This window comes from Argiope bruennichi, chromosome 10 (assembly GCF_947563725.1).
Source record: "Argiope bruennichi chromosome 10, qqArgBrue1.1, whole genome shotgun sequence".
NCBI lineage: Eukaryota > Metazoa > Arthropoda > Arachnida > Araneae > Araneidae > Argiope > Argiope bruennichi.
In genome coordinates, this window is record NC_079160.1 from 32,988,287 (window position 1) to 33,010,841 (window position 22,555).

A 22,555-nucleotide genomic window follows, 5' to 3' on the forward strand; every position below is an offset into this window, starting at 1 on the left:
GTGCTAGTGTTTTGAATCCCTTTAATATTCTAATTAAGGAGTGTCTTACCAACGGGTGTGTCTAATAATGATTTATTATGAATGAATGGTTTTTCTGTCCGTACTAATTGCGAATCACTCTAAATAAATGGACATCATTAGTTGGTATGAGTTGATAGTTTGCAAATACATGCGTCGGCTCTTTTCAATTTCAGTATATATATAATTTTGCTTTGTAATTCACAGACTACTTTTTATAATTTTATGGATTGCTGAGAAAAAAAGGACTCACAGCAGAAAATATTGGAAAAAAAACACAGAAGTGTTTAACGTTTTACTGGGCATTTGAGATCAGATTAACCCCCAAGCTTGCGCTAACGTTTTTAATTCTTTAATTTTCTAATTAAGGAAATGCGCTGCCAAGGGGTGTGTCTAATAATGATTATTAAGAATGATTGGCTTTTGAGTCTATATTAATGGTGAAACACTTGAAATAAATGTGCGTCCTCATTTGGTGTGAATTGCTATTCTGGGAATACATACATAGGGTCTTTTTGATCTCAATATATTTTTGTTGTTGTTGTTGTTAAACTTTCTTTTTAATTCCACTGACTACTTTTAATAATTATATGGATTGCTTAAAAAGAAAGAACCACAGCAAAATAATTTTGAAAAATTAAAAAAAAAGTGGTTTATGTTTTATTAGGGATTTGGGGTCAGCTTTAGTCCAAGCTTTAGTGCCAGCGCTTTTTGATTTTCTATTTAAGGCAATGTCCTGCCAACCAGTATGTCTAATCTTGGGGTCATTATGAATTAATGGTTTTTCTGTCTGTACTAATAGTGAAACATTCGAAATAAATGGACGTCATTAGTTAGTATGAGTTGATACTCTGCATAGGGTCATTTTGAATCTAATGTTGCTTTTTTGTTATTTTTTTAAAGTTTTATGAAGTCTGTTATTAGTTCACAGCAGAAGCTTCTGAATAAAAACATGAAGTGTTTCCTATTTTGCTGGAGATTTGGGGTCAGATTTACCCCAAGCTTATGCATTTGAATTCTTTTAATTTTCTAATTAAGGCAATGTCCTACCAATGAGTGTGTCTATTAATAATTATTATGAGCGAAATGCTTTTCGGTCTGTACTAACGGCGTGGTACTCAAAATAAATAGACGCCATTAGTTAGTATGAGTTCATATTATGGAAATATATGCGTGGGGTCTTTTTGAACTCAATATTGATTTTTTTTCCAAAGTTTCGCGATGTTTGTTATTAGTTCACAGCAGAAGATTCCGAATAAAAAGAATGAGGTGGTTCAAGTTTTATTAAGGATTGAGGTTAGTTTTACCCCAACCTTGAGTTAGTATTTTGACTTCTTTTAATTTTCTAATTAAGGCAATGTCCTGCCAACGAGTGTGTCTATTAATAATTATTATGAGCGAATTTCTTTTCGGTCTGTACTAACGGCGTGATACTCGAAATAAATAGACGACATTAGTTGGTATGAGTTAATATTATGAAGTATATGCGTGGGGTCTTTTTAAACCCAATACTGCTTTTTTTTTAACTTTCGCGATGTTTGTTATTAGTTCACATCAGAAGATTCCGAATAAAAAGAATGAAGTGGTTCATGTTTTACTAAGGATTGGGGTTAGTTTTACCCCAAGCTTGTGCTAGTGTTTCAAATTCTTTTAATTTTCTAATTAAGGCAATGTCCCGCCAATGGGTTTGTCTAATAATGATCACTATGAAAGAATGATTTTTCGATCCTTACTAATTATGAAACACTCGACATAAATGGATGTAATTAGTATGAGTTGATACTCTACAAGATATGCATGGGGTCTTTTTGAACCTAATATCATTTGTTTTTGTTATTTTTTAAAAATTTCACAGAATCTGTTATGAGTTATTGTTTTTTAATACATTGCATAGGAGTTTTTGAAAGAAAGTTTGAATGAGATGGTTAATTTTTTTACGAAGTTTTGGGATCAGATTTGAAACACGCTTGTGCAATCATTTTGAATTTTTCTAATTTTCTAATTATGGTGTATCTAATGATGACCATAGCAAATGAATGACTTTTTGGTATGGAGTAATGGTGGGACACTTGAAATAAATAAACGTCATTAGTTGTATGAGTTTCTTTTTTTTTTTGTTATTTTTTTAAGGCTTCACAAAATTTGCTTTAACTGCTTGTGTTTTGATGGATAGTATGGAAGATTTTGAAAGAAAAGAATGAGGTGATAAATTTTTGATGGAATTTTGAGGTCAGATATACAGAGTGCTTTTGCGAGTGTTTTTTATTCTTTTATCTGTCTGACAACGGCAATGCTCTGCTGCGGCTATATTTCAATTTTTTTTTGTGAATAAACTGTTCCTACGTCTGGACAAACGGGGAAGATTCCTATGTGGACAGATGTCGTTAACTGAAAGGAGTTGTAAATCCGCAAGTGCATGCATGAGATTTTTAAAAATTTAATACTTCTTTTATTTTAAATTTATTCTTTAGCTTCACAAAACCTATTGTTATTATTTTTTTTTATAATTTCATAGATTGCTTAGAAGGAAGAAATGATAGCTGTAGAATTTAAATTTTTTTGTTTTACCTATATTTGTGATCGGCTTTACTTTGTGCACATGCTAAAGTTTTGGAATTTTTTACTTTCTTTATATACAGGGTGTCCCATAAATATTGGGACAAACTTTAAGGGGAGGTAGGGTAACATCACAAGGATTCAGATTTGCATAGCAACTCGTGGTCGGAAACGACATGGGAAATTAGTACGACAGGTACAAGAAATGAAGAGATACAAGATTGAGATCATCTGAAATGTTTATTGGTCAAAGATATTACATGTGCTGTGGTACAAGATATTTGAAAATATCACAAAAGATGTTCAAAGTTTCCACCATTGTTAGCGATGCATGCGTTACACCGTCGGACCATTGACTGGCGAACTCTCTCAAATACACCCGGATTTTGTTTGATATCCGCAGCAGCACAGACGATTCTTGCAACCAGATCCCTTTCTGAATCCACAGGTGTTGCATACACAGCACTTTTCAGTGCACCCCAAAGAAGGAAATTGATGGCTGTTGAAATCAGAAGAGAGTGGTGGCTTTCCTGATTTAAACAGCAACAAAAAAAAAAGCAGAGTTAAAGTTACTTGTGGCCTGCCCTCACTATGTCTATTACCTCGTAACGACCCATATTCACACAAATTGCGATGCTAATTACTGAACACCCAGCGGTCCGGTGCATCTCTCTGTGGATACCTTTCCCGATACAACCTTTCAGCCGCTCTTGCATTTCCTTCTGCCAATTCTTAAATCAGGTGCATATCTGCCAGCTCCGTGTTCGTAAAACGTTCCATACTCCTTTGCGGGCGATCGCAGCTCAAATGACTGAGGGATTACAGATCTGCTTCCTTAAACGCCACCTAGCGCCGCATAAAGGCGTTTCGGACCACGTGTTGCCATACAAATCTGAATCATTGTGATGTCTCCTAATTTCCCTTAAAGTTTGTCCCAATATTTATGGGACACCCTGTATATATATATTCTGGCCATGATAATGTTCTGCTGCCTGCATTATCTGTAATGGGTACTGTAAATGGCCTCTTGATTTGGACTTAAAGGGAAACTTCTGTCGTAGAAGTTGGAAGGGGTTGCCAACTGACAAGAACATGAGATACTTATTATTTCAATAGTTTTGATAAATTTTTTTTCTTAGAGTTTCTCAAATGCCATAGTTATTATTTACTGTAATTTCATGGATTGCTTAAAAGGATGGAATTACGGCAACAGATTCAGGAAAAAAACAATTGGTTCATTTTGTTTCTCTGGGTTTTGTGGTAATGAGTACTCCTTGAATATGTTAATATTTTAATACTTTGGCTATGGCAAAAAATTAAAAATATTGAATTTGTGGTGGTAACATTATAAGCCAGTTAACAACTTCCGGAGAAGAGTATACATTTTTGTCTAGTGGCTTTGTTACTCGGCTACGAACCCTAACGTTGCGAGTTCGAACCTCAAACTGCACATTGGTGACCCTGGTTCTGAACAACCGCATCCTTCATTCAGCTGTCGTGGCTCCATCTACCGGCAGCAACCACTCACACACGCTCGCCGTCGCCCGCCATAACACTTGGCGCGATTACAACGTTCGTCGCTCGCCATAACGCCTGGCGCGATAATCACGTTCGTCGCTCGCCATAACTGGCGCGATAAACTCTACCGAATCACTGGTGGGGGGCTATTGTGGTTGTAACATTATAAGCCAGTTAACAACTTCCGGAGAAGAGTGTACACTTTTGTCTAGTGGCTTTGTTACTAGGCTACGAACCCTAACGTTGCGAGTTCGAACCTCAAACTGCACAAATTTTAAAAATAATTTAAATAGTTTTAAGCAGAAAAAATTACTCATTATTCATATATCATAAGTTTTATGGGAATGAAGGAGGGGGGGGGGTAGAAAAAGCAATAAGTTCCATAGAAACTTTTGGAAAAATGGACCAAATAAAATTTTTAGCATACAGTTATATGCTCGAAAAAAATCATATTTTGATGGCACTCTTTTTTTCTTAAGGCGAAGAATAAAAGAGCTTTATTATACAAGAAAAAAAATTAATGAAATATAAAAAATAATTGCCTACAGATTTTGGACCAAACTGATATCGTGCTTATATTGATGATTTATAAGTGAATGCGCATGCGTAAAGTATTAGCTTAATAATATTATTGGGGGTAAAGATGATGGTGCTTCAAAGCAAATTTTGCAGTCTCCAAAGTGCAAGCTATAAAATATTTGTTATATATTAAATAGCATTTTCAACACTCTGTCCGTTTTAGGTGCAGAAAAAGCAATTTTTGTCAATTAAAATGTTATTGTGCAAAATATACGTAACTAAATATAATTATTAGGAGAGAAAAATTACATAAAATTTAGTTTTCATAATTTTTTCGGTTATACATTTACTGAGTGGAACAACATAAATGCAATTCTTTATCACTAGAACGTCCATCGGTGTCGATTGGACGCCGGAGCTTGTTTAGTTTGTTCTCCTTTCCGCCTTTTAGCAGGGAATTTGAAAATTTTTCATGACTTTTAAACATTTTCCATGGTGATTACACAAAAAAAGTTTTGTGATTCTAGGTTAATTAGGAGAGATTTTGTAATTAAATATACCTAGAACGTCCGCTGGTGTCGTTTCGACACCAAGGCAATTTATCATTATAAGTAGCTGTCGTTCAACAAATGGTAGTTCATTAAGTAACCTTCCCAAAGTACTATCGCACATTTGTTTGACCTTGAATGCCGTGTTATTGGGTTCACAGAGAAAATCAATTATTCTAGGAGGAATCAATTATTCTAAAATTGGTGTATCTAAGTGTTTTGTTACACAGCATTTGCTTATCTGCTCATGAAAAAAAAATCATTCGATTTTCGAAACTAGTGTAGAGCAGACACCCTGAAATGATGGCTGGTAGAAAAGGTCTAATCCCTGATGACATTGCTAATTTGTTGCGAGAGCTTTTTGAGAAAGAATCGGATGGTGGTGAACTGCTTATTCTAATTTAGATTCCGAAGTAGACATAAGATTGCGTGAAAGTGACTGTAAAGAATCTGAAGAAGTAATATGTAAATAATTTGTTTTGTTACAGTTTTTTATGATATAAAGGGTCATAATACATGATAATTACATGAAATAATATTAAAAAGTCTTAAAAACCCTACTGAACAGTAGTCCTGCAATTATTTAGATATTATAATTATTTTATATGTTTTATATCGCGGTTTCGAAACGACAAAGGCGGATGTTTAAGGGTAATCAAAATCCCGGACGTTCTAGTGTTATGGCATTTGGAGCAATTTTTTATTCGGAAATATTGAATATCTTCTCTTCTCCTATCATAAAAAAAATGTTTCCGTATGTTCTTGCTGGTATGTGCTTATTTGAACTCTATTTTTATTTCTGACTCTGTAAATATTAACTACCCAGTCCCATTTCAAATGAATTACCATTATAAAGTATCAGGAAAACAGATATTAACAAGCCTTGAGATATGCTTATCTGAATTTCCTAAAGGAAATAACTATTGTTATTAATCTATATTACATCTTGGTTCCTGGATTGTATGTCGCTTTTGATAACTTCAGGATGAATGTGAGTTCTTTTTAAGAATGATCTTTTTAAAAACTTATGAGTAGAAGATGAGATAAGTTGTGAAAATTAAATGAAATAAAATTGGAATTGTTTTTACTATAAATCTGAAAATTTCAACAGCAAAATTATTGCTGAATTTGTATTTCACACTGTCGTTTTTCTTTTGATGAACTTTGCGATGAACTCAAATGGAGAAGAGCGGCCTTTGTATTTTCAGTTGCGATCTTACAAAGTATTGTTACAAACATGTAATGTTGCTTCCCAGCACGTTTAGTTCAATCACTGGAAAGACAGTTTTACGATCAGCCCTGTTGGATGCTAATCGGGTCAGTGATCCCAGTGATCAGTGACAAACTGAGCGATTATTTGGCGACTTGACGACGAATTTGGCAATAAACTATATAATACTGGAAACTTCGAGAATTTTAGCCATTGAGCCAATAGGAACTGAGATATGCCGGATTAGTCCAGAACCTTCTCGGCCCGTCTCCCTGGAACTATAAAAAACCGGTGATTTCAAGCTGCAGTCAGTTCGTAATCAAATATCGAGTCGTCTAGTGTATAACGAAGCAACGGCGGAATAGTCCAGCGAAATGTTATGTGGAGCTTAAGCGATTGCTGAATTGAGCTGTGTGCCGAATCATTTTGAAAGCAGCATCGAATCGTGTGAGGAGTAGCCAGTCGTGTAGTAGTGAGTCGGCAGTTGGATACAGCTAAAGCGAAAAGACAGTGGTGAATTGCAGACATTTGGAGAAGCCGTAGGTTGAAGCTATGTAGATTCCCTCCTTCTGTTGAATTCCGCCTGGCCGCTTTGTGTGCTGTAGTTCTTTATTACTTCCGATTACTACTTGTGAGATACTGTTTGGCGTTGTGTGCTGCTGTGTATCGTTCTGTGTAAGTCTCGGCTGTATATATTTGTTGTCTTTGTATTAGTGTCTTCGTGTTTAATGAAAGTCGTTGTCGTTCGTTATTGTGGTCTGCTGATTGATTTCACACCATACTTCCACTACTAGCGAACCCGGGGATTTTACGGACTTAGTGGAATTGATGTTATGTAACAATATTAAGTATAAAATGTAAGGGAGGGGGATTCAAGATATGAAAATTTCATATACCGTTTTCGGTATGATTTCTAGAATAAGGTGGCATGTAAGAATAAGATAGCAAATTTCAATATGCAAATAAAAAAATAACGAGATGATGAAAAAAGAAAAGGAAGAAAGAAAGGTGGATTACCTAAATGCTCAGCAATTATAAATCGTCGACAAGGTTTAAAACTCGTGTAATCGAAAAATGGAACTCTTTTAGAGGACACCAATATTTATTTAAAATGTCTATTAGGAACACTATTTAAAGTTTTAAAATTGTCTATTAAGAACGCAGTTTAATTTAAAAAATGTCTACTTCATCAGTAATTTGACGTACGAGGGTTTTAAAATATCATTTCTAGCTTTTTTTCTATTTATATACAAGTAAATCGCATTTTCATAAAAAATTGAACTCCTGGCGAGGTTTAGATTATTTTGGCGTGGTTTTGAAATGAAGTCAACAATATGCAAATTAACAAGGTACAGACTATATCAGTTCAGAGCAATAAAAAGAAGTTCTTGAAGTAGAGAAAAAAATCATTGTACTTGAAAATGCATGCATGTATAAAAAGCTTTTAAATTCTGTAGAGAAGGATGGTAGTGAAATAGTCATACATATTGTTACGAATCTGTGATGCTGCTTCCCAGCGTAGTTGGTTCCATAGGAGGTCCCAGAGCTTGGCGACAAACTTGGCTACAATTTGGTGACGAATTTGCGACTTTGGTGCCAAAATAGATTATACCCAAAACATCGAGAATTTTCCCGATCCGTCCAGTAGGAACCGAGATACACCTCGAACGTTCCTGATTGGTTGAGAGGCTTCTAGCCCCGCCTCCTGAGACCTATAAAAGGAGCAGCCTGCAGCTGCCGGGGGAGAGCGACAGTGGTCGTAGTCGGGATCGACGGTGAGAGTAGTCGGGATCGACGGTGAGAGTAGTCGGGATCGACGGTGAGAGTAGTCGGAATCGACGGTGGAGAGTGGTCGGAATCGACGATAAAGAACTGGCCTTCCAGAGATAAGCGGAGCAGCGACGGAATCAAGCTAGTGCTAAACTAAGCTGTGCTCTACTGTCTGCAGTAGGGTCTTGTTGTATGCTACACGTCTCGGCTGAAGATAATTGTGTGCTGTATATAGTTGTCGTCTTTTGTGCTGTCCTGTGTGTCTTCGTGCAAATAAAAGTCGTGGTTTTATTTTCTACTGCCGCCTGCTGATTGAGCGTTCTCTACACCATATAACTTCCACTATCCAAACGAACCCGGGAAATTTCGTAACAATATTTATATGTACTATAATAATTTTAAGAATAGCATAGTGGAACTAAATAATAGTAAGCAACATATCAGGAAGCAAATTTTATACAAAATTCCGAATGAATTATTTATGACATTTGATGGCGGAATTATCTTTCAGAGTTCGTATTCGCGTAATGATGATCCTTTTAGATCTCAGGATCTGAACAACTGCTCATTGGAATGTATGAACTGCATAAAATAAGACTAATAATTAAAAAAGATATAAAAATTATTTATTCCAATTCGAATAAACAAAATAATCATGTGAAATATAATGGAACATGAAAAATTCCTTTAATTCTTCCTACAATTTTTAATTTTTAAGTGCGAAATATTTAATAAAACAAACTGCAGCTCTTTTACAGTTTTTGTCACTGTGATTTAAAATGCTGACAGCTGAGTTTTCTTATAATTTTTTTATAACATTTAATTTATTTATATGCTTTTGTTCTTAAAATCCTTGCCATTTTACAGAAAAGAAATTTTCTGAACTTTAAAATCGAATTCCGAGGTTAGGAGGATTTTATAAGAAGCGAAAATCCTCTTTGATATTAGAAACAAATATCTTTTAAACTTTGACTCAAGGTTCTATCATAAGGACTCTTGAACCTCTTTTTATTATAAAGATTTAATCACAAGATTCGATTATATTTCATCGAGATCGGTTGATCATTTTCCTAGTATGTGTATCAGCAAGTACATATGATAAGTATACAGGTATGTAATAAGTATACATACATACAAAAACCTTGACCGCGGCTTTTATTCCTTAAATATTGATCACAGATATATACTGTAAATTACAAAGTTGCGCAAAAAAAGGTTCAAAATGTTATGAAATCAATTAAAATTGTCAGGGAATTAAGCTTTAAAAAATACAAAATTTTAATTTTTATACGGACCCCGTACAAAAAAATTCCTAATGAGTAAAATATGTGTGTCCCATCCTCTAATAAGGACATGTGCAAAATTTCAGAATTTTAAGATATGTTAAAACAAAGTTGGTGAAGGGTTAATCACAAATTAAAATACAAATGTTTACAGCTTCAGTGCAGATGACGCGACGCAGGAATGCATCATACGGAAATAAAATATGCTTTATATCTTTAGTTTTAAATACAAATTTTAAAATCTATGCTTCCTTAAAAATACTTTAAAATTTTATATCATGAATTACAGAATATAACTTAAAAATAGAACAATCACTGAACTTGTAACACAACATATGTAATCTTTCCTTTAAGTAATTTTTCCTTATGTAATCTTTCCTTTAAGTAATTTTTCCTTATGTAATCTTTCCTTTAAGTAATTTTTCCTTATGTAATCTTTCCTTTAAGTAATTTTTCCTTATGTAATCTTTCCTTTAAGTAATTTTTCCTTATGTAATCTTTCCTTTAAGTAATTTTTCCTTATGTAATCTTTCCTTTAAGTAATTTTTCCTTATGTAATCTTTCCTTTAAGTAATTTTTCCTTATGTAATCTTTCCTTTAAGTAATTTTTCCTTATGTAATCTTTCCTTTAAGTAATTTTTCCTTATGTAATCTTTCCTTTAAGTAATTTTTCCTTATGTAATCTTTCCTTTAAGTAATTTTTCCTTATGTAATCTTTCCTTTAAGTTATTATTTCTACAAATTTTTAATACTTTGGAACCAATAAACAGCAAAATTATTATTTATTTATTCAATCATTACTTTCTTTGTTAATTTGTGTATGACCCCTAAAACAGGAACATCCGACATGATTTTTCCTCTTTGCGAACTCATATCCAGGCGTCGAAAAGTGGTTTAAGTCAGTATTTATGTAGTTTCATATCTTTGAGACTTTTTGTGATATATTGCTGAAATTTTGTACATGACCTAATTAGAGGATGGGGCACATTTTACTCACTGGGAATTTTTTTTGTACAGGGTTCGCATAAAAATTTAAATTTTGTATTTTTTGAAGTTTAATTCCCTGAAAATTTTAAGCGGTTTCATGATATTTCACACCTTTTTTTTACGCAACTGTAATTTACAATATATATCAATGATCAATATTTAAGGAATAAAAGCCTCGATCAAGACTTTTGAGACACCCTTTGTAAGTAACAAAAACCTAAAAATTATAAGTTTTATTCCATCGAAATAGTTAAAAAACAGGCAGTATTTTTCCTTCCGATTTTCTCTTATACTTTATTGTTATGAAATTCTATTACCTTTTATTTGCACATTACCAAGTTAATACTTGCAGTGGCAAGAAATTCACAGGTGCGCATGCCAAAACAGTCCACTGTACCTTGCAGAGACACCACACAAAGTATCTGATACTTTATAGAAATCGGAAAGAGGTATCTTCTAAATGAATTAATCTTTGTCCTACGACCTTGCTAGATTCCAGCGACCTAAACTATGTTCCGGAAAGCAATCTCAGTCGACGGGTCGCGAAACATTATTTTTACTTCTGTGACAATTGACGTTGGCGTATGTAACACGTCTTTGGCGATTCTGTGACAAAAGCATCGCGATGTGCGGGATGCGTCTTTCCACTACAAATAGTTAATCTGTAGAATACTTTATTTGTTCTTCTGAAGCGTGGAACTAAAATAATAGTTTTTAATTCTTTATTCTGAAAAATGACGTTGATTGTGCATACTATTTGTATATTTTAATGCATTCTAAAATGTTCAAAAACTTATTTCTCTCTCACTTTTTTTCTTCTTTTCTTATCATTCGTATTTCTAAACTTTTGAACCTTTTTATTTAATTTTCTACTTTTGACTTTATCAACTGTTTTGTAAACTCATTAATTCAATTAATTTGCTTTTTTAATACAGGCTGCACACTCTAATCGTGGTCCAATATCTAATTTCTAAATAGTTAGAGAAAGGTACATCTTCTCGTTTGAAAAATCGTTTAACCTTTTCTAGGGCAGTGGGAAGTATGCTTCCCACCAAATTTATGAATCTGTGTATGAAATTATGTAGGTTGGCATAAGTTCTGACAAATTTTTTTTTTAAGTCAGAAACGTAGATGCTTCAGTTCTTTATCTCCGACAAAATGATATGTCTTGATTTGTTTCTTAATTATTAACTAACCAAATTAATTAATTAATCAAATTAAATTTATCTAATAAGCTAAACGAATCCCTTTTCTTATTCTAATTTCGAGTCTAAAAATATTTTAACATAATACGACTAGAAAAAAATGGCCCTTTAAAGGGTCAAATGACTTAAAGAATTATATTTTATATTGTTTGAGGTTGAACAAAAATTAAAATTAAAAAAAACAACAACTAATATATTTCTTGGGTCATATTAGTGATATTGAAAAAAAAAACTTTTTTGAGACTTTTGCATTTTGAACAAAGACATCTAATCTTCTGAATAAATTAGGACGTTTTAGAATTTCATTACTGTAAGATTATCAATGGCTGTCTCATTGAAGCCATTAAGATGGCGTAAAATCATTTAAAATAATGATATTTAAATTCTAGCACTCGGTCAATTTCAGTCTTAGGAAAGTGGAACATTCTTTTCTTTAAATTATTAAAATATTTTACAAAATAAAGTCTAATAGGACCAGGAGAATATTTTAAAATTTAGATTTCATAATTTTTTATAAAATACATTTATTATCTAAAAACAATATGAATATACATGTTTGTCATTTAAAGAATGTTTATTATTGGAACTATATGCCGAATTTTTACGGTTTTAGAAATTAATTATTAGGCCACAATTTGAATAAAAACCTTCTATATCAAAAAATATATAAATTATTTAATGTTTAAAAATTCAATATTATTTACTTATAATCTGCAGATTATTGTGCAGAAAATTAATATCGATATCAATATTATTATGTTTTTGTTATCAATAACAAAAATGAGGAAGTCAATTATGTCACCGAGGTCGAGTGCCATAGATCCTGTACCCATTTAAAATCCGTTAGAACTATCTGTAAAATTATTGTGCAGCGAAATAATATTACAAATTCGTAACAATATGCAGTGGCACTGTCATTACAGGCAGTATATTTCCTTTCTCATTTACAAAGAATGTAAATTATTTTATACGCCCCAAAATTCGATATCTAGTTTTGATTAATTTTTTCCTTTATTATTTATGTGATTTCGAAAAGCATAATAAAAAATAAGACTACAATTTTCTGTCATCAAGATAATAGGATGATGTAGATCTGCCACCACGGTAATAGAGAAACAGAATAAATTAAATGAAAAAAATCGGTAGGTATCCCTATTATGAAAATATTATATAGATGTTAAATTTTGAATTGAATTAATTCTTCAAAGAAAAGTCTGTATGTCTATCTATCCATGTATAAATAAACACGACAGCTCGAAAACGATTTTATTGAGACATACTTACTACATTTAATAGTCAGCAATACTACATTTAATAGCAATACTACATAACAGTAATACTACATTTAGTAGCAGTACTACATAACAGCAATAGTACATAATAGCAATACTACATTTAATAGCAATACTACATAATAGCAATACTACATAATAGCAATACTACATAATAGCAATACTACATAATAGCAATACTACATTTAATAGCAATACTACATAATAGCAATACTACATTTAATAGCAATACTACGTAATAGCAATATATACATAACAGCAATACTACATAATAGCAATACTACATTAATAGCAAGACAAAAGACGTCTGGTCAGTTGTCTTGCTATTAAATTTGTGGACTTCTGTCCAGTCCAGAATTCTATTATCTGCAAAGAATAAAAAGTGTAAAATTAGCAATCCAAAAGGCATAATTAATTTTATACTTTAAGCAGTGAAGATAAACATAAAACACCTCATATTGTGTAAATATATATACAAGTCAGAAGGAAAACTCTCCCACTAGTTTACAATAAAATGAGTGGATGGTTGCTTCGGAAGTTTCTTTTTGACGTATATTTTTCATCTGATAACCTAACACTAATTACTTGATGCTGAATGATCCTTTGCATGTAATTTATTTTAGACATTTGTTTTATATGAATCGGTATTTTTCTTGCAAATTAGTATCAATGGTTTTCTTACTAATCTTGAAATCATATAAAGGTATGAATAATAATCAACTCTGATCAACTAGAATCTGATTTTACCTACCTGGTTTAATGTACTTTACATATTACAGTTTTGCAAGTATAATCTGATTTTGCATGAAGTTATAAAAACATAAATATTTTAATATTTATATGTTTGAAACTATTGGCGAAACTAGAGAAGAGGTCTCAACTCTGACAATTGGATATTTTTATGCAATATGAAAGAGTCCATGACCTCACCCCTCCACTTTTGAAAAAGTATCAAAAACACTAACTCCTTGTACATTCTCTTTAGTAAAAACACTTACAAACCAGACGGAGTAGTTTCCTCTGGTTTCCTAAACTTTTTCGCACACTCTATAATAAACTTGTTGTGCCAGAGAACGCCTTGTATGACAGTGGCGTTTAAAAATTATGAAATAGTAATCTTTGGCTTGAAATTAGCATTTTGACTGAATCTATCGTGTCACCCTTGGCGAGTTATTTGGCGATTAATCCCTGGGTATGCGGTTAATAGTATCCGAAAATGGAATTGGTGTTTTACATGCGCATTTCTAAACCAATGAAACAAAAAAAAAAAAAAAAAAAAATAACACAGAAATTTAAGTCACTGCCAGACCCACAGATGGTCAATCCCTAGTTGGATTTGGCTCAAAATTTGATAGTTCTCCAGAATTTAGATGTTAATTTTGTGTGTCGAATTTTATCCAACTCAGTTGGTTGTTTAGTTATCGTGTTAAATTATATTTGAACAGATCGACAGATAGACTTTCTCTAAGCGAATTTTGCTCAAAATTTGATATAAAACTACAAAAATTGTACAAGACCATATACCAAATTTTATCAGTCTAGATTCAGGCATTTTACAAAATTCCTTCGAACTTATAGAAGTCTAAAAAGTATAGATTTGTCAAAATTTCGAGTGCAATTTTTTTTCCCACAATTACTCTACTTTCTCTATACTTCGTATAAAAGTAAAAACTTACAAAAAAAAGGAACTAGGCCTCCCTCAGTTACATCGATTACACCTATCTCGTATGATTTCGTATGAAAACTCATTATTTCTAGATACGTCACGAATAGTTTGTCTCCCATTTTCGAGATGTACGGCGAAATAAATATTTGTGAATGTCACAAACACCAACAAATGGATTTAATCAAATTTATACATCTATTTACAAAAACATCTAGCTAATTATAATTCTCTATATTTAATTCGTCAGTATAATTTTAATTTTTTTTCATTTGTTCTGACAAGATGTAATTCATCAAAATTGATTAGCATATGGAAATTAAGAAAATTAATATAATAAGTGAAAAACTAATCACCGAAAAGTTCGTCTTTTATAATTAATAGATATCTAAGAGGGTAAATCCTCAAAAGCGTTTCTTCTTCCTTTTCAGTTTTTATGTTAATTGAAGGATTGACTTATATTCATATGGCTCTGAAATGTAGCTATGCAGTTATAAAACTAGTTAATTTCCGAAGTAAACTTTCGAAGCAAGTGAAATATAGATTATGTTTCAATAATGTCGGCGTCCTGGCATAGGGGTAGCGCGTCTTCCTCATGATCTGGACGTCCCGGGTTCGAGTCCCGGTTCGGGCATGGTTCTTCTTCTTCTGTGTTCTATCTGTGAGGTGTGTGAATGTGCCCCCCCCTTGTGAAAAGAAGTTGTGCAAATGAATGTGACGCATGAAGTAGCTAAGTTGTACTTTTGGCCCTAGTTAGTGCTACTGTAAAAACAAGAGATGCTCACTCGGCTTAAATCGCTGACAGATCAGCGGGCTTGTGAAGTGCCATAAGTCACAACAACAGCATATTTTAATAATGTTTTGCTATATAAGAAATTGAGGATTTCAAACATTTTATCCTTCATTCCTACATAATGTGTTGTAACCGTGTTTATTGCCATCCTAATTGGTTATTTGAATCAATCGAAAAATCCCTTTCCACGTTCGGAAAGACCCCCCTTCATTAAAATGTATGTAAAGTTTTTTTTATGTATACTTATTTAAACTGATTTAACTATTGAAGAACATTTCTTTCGAATAAGGTGGCATTCTCATAAAGGAATCCCGCCTTGATATATAAGATTCCAAAATTATTAAACAACATTTTCTGCTTGTTATTTTATTCCTTTTTTTCTATTGAAACAATTACATAGTGCTTTCTGTCAGTTTAACCGAATTTTAAAATCATTCCAGGCTTCTCTTTTGACCTTCCAAAAGGGTCTAAAGATAAAATACCCCTAGACATTCTTATTTAAGGTTATTTAACTTTTGATGAAGTTTCTTCCGATTATGATTAACATTCGAATCAAAAAATCCTATCTTGGAATCGCGATCTGAAAGAAGCCAAAGACTTCAGACTTACTTCTCTGCCTGTTACTTCATGCGTCGTTTGCATGGAAACTGTTACTCAGGGCTTCCTGTCATCTTAAATAGATGTCAGAAGCGTCCTAAGCATCCCTTTGACCTTCGAAGAGGGAAGAAGACTGAGGGGTGCATCGAACGTCTGGAGTGGTCGAAGGGTCGATAAATGTCTAGCGGTCAACGGGGCACCAGTTACTTGAATTTCACACAATAAAACACATCAAACTAGTGTTTGAAGAGCATATAGTACAGTTGATGCAAGGAGTTGTCAAATAAAAGATTTGAGAAATTCGATCTTAAATATATAATTAAAAAAAAAGGAGTGAAATACTTAATAAGAGTGGATTGTGGGGTTATTCATAAAAAATTTGAAGGAAAGAATTGCTTTTCGGATAAATAATTCGATATATAATAATTTAGATCTTGCTTTCTCAGGTATTCATATATGTATTAATTAAATTATGATTTTTGAAAAAAATTATTAAAAAGATTTCGATACGTTAATGTAGTTTTCCATATTGAATTTATCGTAGGAAAGATTTTTGTGAAAGAAATGGTAACTAGAATTTTAATTTATGTTTTAATTAATCAATAATTTCAAAGTTTAAGCTTAAAATTAATTTTTTGTGATTGTTCTTTCTATTAATTTTCTATACTTATCAATAGATATTACTGAAATTAAAATGTAAAAAAAATAGAGATAGTGTAAAATTTCGAAATATATCACAAATTTAACTCATATTTTAATTAATTAATTACTTCAAAGTTTCAACTTAAAATTTATTTTTTTGTAGTTGCCCCTTCTATTACTTTTCTACACTCATCAGCAGACGTTAACAAATTTGAAATTGAAATACAAAAAAGTACGTGACATGCATTAAGATTTCAAAATAAATCACAAATTATAATTCAAAATTAGAACAAGAAGCGGTTTATTAGTGATTTATTTTTCTTCATAAAATTGTAATAAACAATAATTTTTATTCATTTATTAAAAAAAGCGGTTAAAAACATTCTCCAAATGTTTGCTAACTAACACAAATATAAGTTTTACAAATTGAATGCTAAACATTCATTAAGGTTTAATTATAAATTTCATTTTGCAGTGCATTTGAAATTGAAAAGGAGTTTTCTCCTAGAAAATTTATTATTTTATTCCAAATAATTTTATTCAATTAATACTTATTCAGTACAAAATGAATTCTATATCAAGTATATTTAACAAATGTAAAAAGATAACAGTCATGGAGCTTTTTGAAAATGTCTGCTTTGTATATATCGATACTGGAATTCATGAAAATTAGTTGATCTTTTTACTATGTTTGTATGAAAAGAAGAAGAGATGACTTTTTACGTTTAACAGGGGAAAAAAATTAAAAATTTCTATAGAGAAAGTTTTTTTTTTGTGTGTGTGTTCGTATGTGTTTATGCGGATGGCAAAAGTCTTTACATGAAATTCATGGATGGAATATGAATTCATTATTATTAATATTGTTATTACTATATTGCAATGAAATTTTTATTAGAAGAATTTAATAAATAGAAAAATTAATCGAAATAAAAGTTTTATATTTATAATCGAGATCATAAACTATTTCAATCTTTATTGCAGATTAAAGTAGTATTGTACAGAATTTTTTTTGCTATTATTTTTAATTTCAATTTATCGTTTTCTGGTATATGAAAATACTGCTGCTGTAAAAAAATAATCAGATTTGAGATGTTGATCATCTCCATCTTTTGTGATTTTCAGGCCTGATTTCTTTAAAAATTCACCATGTATGCAAATACGAGGAATGTTAAATCTGTCTGGCTAAACACAAGTTAAACTAAATTTGTTAATCATGCATAATAATGTTCATTTTGATTGGCATTCAGCTGCAACATCGACTTTCTGAAGAAGGAAAGAGAAACTTGAGAATCTGAAAATTTAATATATATGTCAGAGAAGTTTTGAAATATCTCGCAAGAAAATAAAATATTTTTCCCAACCTTGTTTGCTTTCTAAAAGAATTATGCATTTCAATCATAAAGAACATTTGGATGTGCTGACGATTTATGCTACATGTAAATATAATAACTACCTGGTTGTAGAACAAGACTCATGTTATTTTTATAATTCACAGCATTCTTTTAGGAAATGTGTTTTAATTAAAAGGTTTAACGATTGTAAACTACATGATTCTTACTTTTCTGAAAAGGGACAGAGAAAATGAAGCTATGTGCAAATGATACAGGAATTAACTTTTGGATTATTTTTTAAGTTACTTTCTTGTTAATGTAAAAATAGTCACTCCAGAACTCAACATTTCAAAACCAAATTCAGTTCAACATTCAAGCTGTTCAAACTTCCAAACTCAATAACTGTCTGTGCAACAGTTATATGAGCAAGTATCTGACTGAGGTCTAGAATTTTACAATTCGGTAATATCTTAGGTAAAATCAAATACTTCTTTATAGAAATGCAATATGGAAAGACGAATATTTTTTTAGTCAAGATAGAAGCACTGATCTTCAACAAACTCTACTTCATACTCAATTTCAAGTTCAAGCTCGGAGTCGTGGTGGTCTGGTGGTACAGTCTCAGCTTCGGGGCCGGATGGTTCCAAATTCCAGACCCGATTCTACCGAAGAACCATCGTGTAAGCGGTTCTGGTGTGCGTTTAAATCCCTCAGGGCCAATTATCCTACTGTTGGCGCGATGCGGAAGTTTGGAAAGGGGGTGCCAGCTCAGGTGTAGTCCTCGTCATCGGAGCATATCTCAAAATAATAAAGTCCGTTCCAAAATCGCCCTAGTGTTGCTTCAAGACGGGACTTTAATATAACTAAACTAAACTAAACTAAATCCAAATTCTAACAAAAGAGCAATTTCCTTATTTATAAGACCGTGTTACGACCTCTCATCTCATAAGCATCTTCCATTTGAGCAACTGCCCCCAAGATCCATATTACTACATTAAAAAGATTACAAAATAGGACGGTTAGGCAAATCAGTAACATGTAGTTTGTTAGGAATAAAGACATCCAAAAGGATCTTAGCCTCACAATCTTTATTCAACATAATCGACAAGATTTTTTTGAAAAAATTGACAAAAGTGATAGCATTGCAATAAAAGAAATAAATAGAAAATTACCATACTTCATTACTAAAAAAGCACCAAGAGATCTCGTCTTCTCCTTCATGTCTAAGTCATCATCATGCCCTTACAACAACGACTTGACTCAGGATCCGAATTTGCCTTATTTTTTCCCGATTTATTGGTAATTTATTATTTTCTTAAATAATACCTTTAATTATCTTGCATAACTACTTACTTAGTAATGTTATTGCTATACCATTACTCTATTCACCTGCTATGCCGGTAGAGTAAGAGCCTCGAGTTCGAAAACTCCCTGACAAACCTCTCAAATCGGCCAGTTTTGGAAATGTTTAAAAGGCACCCTTTGCAACAGAGATTTATAATCAGAGGCAATTTTCTGTAATTGTGTATTGTGGTGTTTTTAGAAACGTTTTGATTGGTTTCATTATATATTACAGAATGCTGAATGTTGACCTATATAATCAGTTAAAATTAATTGGTATTAGTCTGAACTAAAGGATGAATTGTCTTTGGCTATAAATTTCTGTAGATCTTTGGTGATGAATTCAAAAAGTCTATATTTTAGTCTCAAGTGATAAATTCGATTGCATATCCCTAAGCTTTATTGCAAGAAAGCAACTTTATATAGGTTGATTATTATAGGTCATAATAGTATTAATTAGTGCCGGCGTGCTGGCATAGGGGTAACGCGTCTTCCTCGTGATCTGGGCGTCCTGGGTTCGAGTCATGGTTCGGGCATGGTTGTTCTTCATCTGTGTTTATCTGTGAAGTATGTGAATGTGCCTCCCTGTAAAAAGGGGTTGTGCAAGCGAATGTGTGAGTTTCATCTTCATATGAGCTAGAAGTCAGACTTCTGCCCTCGGGTGCTCAGGAGTCTTTACCCTTAGAAGCTACTTCACCCCCTTTCCGTGGTAACGCGGACACGACATCATCATCAGTAGTAATTAGTAGTCATTCTGGTTTTTAAGTGGGTATTAGTCATAATAGTAATCGTTATTATCCTATTCAAATAAGTTTTTAAGACTTGAATTAATGTATTATTAAATATTTTTTTAAATTTAATGAAAGTTAATAAATGCGCTTTTATTTTCTGATTACGCTTTTTTAATCATCATCCGTGATGAATATACTATCCCTGAAAATTATAATGAAAGTCTTGTTCAAACACCGGTAAGAGGTATGGAAAAGTGGTCTGTCTTTTAATGTCACTACATATTTTATAGATGGAAGTATGAAATTTTGTGTTTTCATAGATGAGTGTAAGAAAAACATTACGCTGAATGATAATTTTTGATTGTGGGGTCTACATAAATATATAATTTTTTAAAACTTTTTTTATGCCTTTCTACAGGTAACACAATATTTTCATACATTTGGGTCTCATATTTGATGAAATTTTACAATTGAAAACATATGCCTAATTACAGTGGTTAAGGAAATAAACGCTTGGGGGAAGGCACTCTTTTTTCGGGGGGGGGGGAGGCACCTCATTTAGAGATCTATTTTACAATTATAATGTTATAACGGTGATTGTGGAAAATAATAAACTTTCTTGTAATAATGTTTGTACCATTTTAGCAATTTTTGTAACTAATTAGTTTTTATAAATATGCCAACGCTGAAGCATAAATAATACAATGTTTTATTAATTGCTTCTAGAAGATTTATGTTTTGTTTCTAAAAAGTTATTTATTTATTTCTACAAAAAATGGCATGAAATTACAATAACTTGAACGGATGATAAATTTTCTGAGGTGGTAAAAGGTATCAAAACTACTCGATTACCACAATGGAGTTTAACTCTATCGCTATTTTATTTCTTCTATCTCTTGTTTCAGTAGTCTTGTAACTTCAGAAGTCTATGTCTTTTGTTCTTTCCAGACTTATCTCCAAAAAGCAGAACCAAAAACAAGCATGAAATGCAACCATTTATCAAACTTTGACAGAATAACCACTTTCTACCCCCGTAGACTACTGGATCAATACCGAGCAACCCTAAGTCTAACTTTGAACTCTACAATCGTAACGACCTTTTTCAGGTCGGAATTTTCGAATGCTCATGACGCCGTCTACGTCCTCCGACGCCGAATAAAATAGGCCGGCGCCTCTAGACACAGAAGTGCGCGATGTTTAGGGCTTGAGCTTCCCATTATGCTTGAATAAAAATAGCTCAAAGATGAAAAAATAAAAATAATTCTACCGAATATCTTGGCCATTTTAGCATAAATAAGTAATGATTACGCATGAAAGCAAATTTACGGTATCAATCGTCTTCGGGGAATAGTGAATTTTGAGAAAATATTTATTCCAAGTTTGGTTTATTACAGTTATTTGCTCTTGATGCGCTTCTAACATGAGAGGAAAAGTTGCGGTTGATTTTGCTTTGATTGTATAGATTCATATATTGATGGTCATTTAATAATAAATGATAATATTCTCATTATGTCATGAGTTCTCAAGTTGTTTCATGTGAAAACTTTTACATCGACTTCGATTTTAAAACTATTTAATATTTTGTAACCAAATGCTACAAAAAATAAAAGCTTTTATAATTGTATTAAAATATCCAAAATATAATTTTATCAAAGATTTGGAGTTCAAAGAAATTATAAAATCACAGGAAATTATTAAAACTCAAATTGATATGTAAATTCCACATGTTGTAATTTTAATTTCTAGTATAAGAATCTTACTAAAATAAACTTATGTCATCCTGAAAGAATCTCAAAAGATTTGATTTGATTGAAAGTTTGATTTTCAAAATCGAGATTTTGAAGAAACTCCGTATTTAAGACTATTTTGAGTCTTAAAACATTTTTGAATTTATTTTTGACTGTCTGAAAAAAAATCGCTTTGTGCTAAATGGGCGGAAAGTGTTAAGGATCCATCCAAAGAAGTCTCGTTTCTCTGCTCAAGTGCAATTGAAAGCAATAACAACAAAAAAAGCGAAGGCTAGATTGTGATATTTGGTATACAGTTTTAGCATCTAAAATGTAGACCTATACCAAATTTTGAACCAAATGCGTCTGTGGTAGACCATCAGTTGATCTATTCATTCACATACATGAAAACGCTATGCAGACCTATATACCAGATTTTGAACCAAATGCGTCTATGGTAGACCATCAGTTGATCTATTCATTCACATACATGAAAACGCTATGTAGACCTATATACCAGATTTTGAACCAAATGCGTCTGTGGTAGACCATCAGTTGATCTATTCATTCACATACATGAAAACGCTATGTAGACCTATATACCAGATTTTGAACCAAATGCGTCTGTGGTAGACCATCAGTTGATCTATTCATTCACATACATGAAAACGCTATGTAGACCTATATACCAGATTTTGAACCAAATGCGTCTGTGGTAGACCATCAGTTGATCTATTCATTCACATACATGAAAACGCTATGTAGACCTATATACCAGATTTTGAACCAAATGCGTCTGTGGTAGACCATCAGTTGATCTATTC

The 22,555-nt window shown here is 32.2% G+C and overlaps 1 protein-coding gene across 1 annotated transcript in view; it reads left to right on the forward strand.

The window, feature by feature from the left end:
* Positions 1-22,555, forward strand: part of LOC129987494 (probable cationic amino acid transporter) — a 191,614-nt gene that overhangs the window by 66,331 nt on the left and 102,728 nt on the right. The gene's annotated exons all lie outside the window — the stretch shown is intronic.